Source organism: Arachis duranensis, chromosome 7 (genome assembly GCF_000817695.3).
Source record: "Arachis duranensis cultivar V14167 chromosome 7, aradu.V14167.gnm2.J7QH, whole genome shotgun sequence".
NCBI classification, from domain to species: domain Eukaryota; kingdom Viridiplantae; phylum Streptophyta; class Magnoliopsida; order Fabales; family Fabaceae; genus Arachis; species Arachis duranensis.
The window spans coordinates 39116712-39118954 of NC_029778.3; the positions used below are offsets into that span (position 1 = coordinate 39116712).

General features: G+C 31.4%; 1 non-coding gene across 1 annotated transcript; it reads right to left on the reverse strand.

The window, feature by feature from the left end:
- Nucleotides 1-1724: 1724 nt before the first annotated feature.
- LOC127740913 (small nucleolar RNA R71) lies at nucleotides 1725-1828 on the reverse strand. The gene has a single exon (XR_008001769.1). It is a non-coding gene; the product is annotated as a small nucleolar RNA R71 (small nucleolar RNA).
- Between the last annotated feature and the right edge of the window lie 415 nt (nucleotides 1829-2243).

Genomic DNA, 2243 nt, shown 5'->3' on the forward strand with positions numbered 1-2243 from the left:
TTTCTTGTTTTGTGTCTTTTCTTGTTTTTCTTGTGCACTTTTGCATTCATATTTTCGATGCATTAAAGATTTCTAAGTTTGGTGTCTTGCATGTTTTCTTTGCATAAAAAATTTTTCAAAATTATGTTCTTGATGTTCATCATGATCTTCAAAGTGTTCTTGGTGTTCATCTTGACATTCATAGCATTCTTGCATGCATCTTGTGTCTTGATCCAAAATTTTCATGTTTTGGGTCATTTTTGTGTTTTTCTTTAAAAATTCAAAAATCAAAAAAATATCTTTTCCTTTTTTCCCTCCAAAATTTCGAAATTTTGGGTTGACTTGGTCAAAAATTTTTAAAATTAGTTGTTTCTTACAAGTCAAGTCAAAATTTCAATTTTAAAAATCTTATCTTTTCAAAATCTTTTTCAAAAATCATATCTTTTTCATTTTTTATAATTTTCAAAAATTTCAAAAAAATCTTTTTCAAAATATTTTCAAAATCTTTTTCTTATCTTTATATCTAATTTTCGAAAATATGCTAACAATTAATGTGATTGGTTCAAAAATTTGAAGTTTGTTACTTTCTTGTTAAGAAAGGTTCAATCTTTAAGTTCTAGAATCTTATCTTGTAGTTTCTTGTTAGTTAAGAAATTTTTAAAATTAAATCTTTTTCAAAATATCTTTTTATTAAAAATTTTTATCTTATCTTTTTATCTTTTATCTTATCTTTTTCAAAAATTGTATCTTTTTCAAAATTTGATTTCAAAATATCTTATCTAACTTCTTATCTTCTTATCTTTTTCAAATTTTGATTTCAAATCTTTTTCAATCAACTAACTAACTCTTTGTTTGTTTCTTATCTTTTTCAAAACCACCTAACTACTTTTCCCTTTCTAATTTTCGAAAATTCTCCTTCTCTTTTTCAAAAATTCTTTTTGTTTTAAATTTTAATTTTAATCTCATCTCATCTTTAATTTTCGAAAATTACTAACCTCTCTTTCAAAATTATTTTCGAAAATTTCTTTCTCTTCTCTTATTTTATTTAATTAATTAATTACTAACACTTCTCTTCACCTCTCCTCATCCACAAATCCGAACTCTTCTTCATTCTTCTACCCCCTTCTTCTTCTACTAACATAAGGAAATCTCTATACTGTGACATAGAGGATTCCTTTCTCTTTTCTTGTTTTCTTCTCTTTCTTATGAGCAGGAACAAGGATAAAGGCACTCTTGTTGAAGCTGATCCAGAACCTGAAAGGACTCTGAAGAGAAAATTAAGAGAAGCTAAATTACAACAATCCAGAAATAACCTTTCAGAAATTTTCGAACAGGAAAAGAACATGGCAGACGCAAATAATAATGATAATAATGCAAGGAGAATGCTTGGTGACTTCACAAAACCAACATCCAAGTTTGATGGAAGAAGCATCTCCATTCCTGCCATTGGAGCCAATAACTTTGAGCTTAAGCCTCAACTAGTTGCATTAATGCAACAAAACTGCAAGTTTTATGGACTTCCATCTGAAGATCCTTATCAGTTTTTAACTGAGTTCTTGCAGATCTGTGAGACTGTAAAGACGAATGGAGTTGATCCTGAAGTCTACAGACTCATGCTTTTCCCTTTTGCTGTAAGAGACAGAGCTAGAATATGGTTGGATTCACAACCTAAGGACAGCCTGAACTCTTGGGATAAACTGGTTACTGCCTTCTTAGATAAGTTCTTTCCTCCTCAAAAACTGAGCAAGCTGAGAGTGGATGTTCAAACCTTTAAGCAAAAAGATGGTGAATCCCTCTATGAAGCTTGGGAAAGATACAAGTAGTTGACCAAGAGATGTCCATCTGACATGTTTTCAGAATGGACCTTATTAGATATATTCTATTATGGTCTCTCTGAATTTTCGAAAATGTCACTGGATCACTCTACAGGTGGATCTATTCACCTGAAGAAAACGCCTGAAGAGGCACAAGAACTCATTGACATGGTTGCTAACAACCAGTTCATGTATACCTTTGAGAGGAATTCTGTGAATAATGGGGTCCCTCAGAAGAAAGGAGTTCTTGAAATTGATGCTCTGAATGCCATACTGGCTCAGAACAAAATGTTGACTCAACAGGTCAACATAATTTCTCAAAATCTGAATGGATTGCAACATGCAGCCAACAGTACTAGAGAGGCAGCTTCTGAAGAAGCTTATGATCCTGAGAACCCTACCATGGCAGAGGTTAATTACTTAGGTGAACCTTATGGAAACACCTATAAC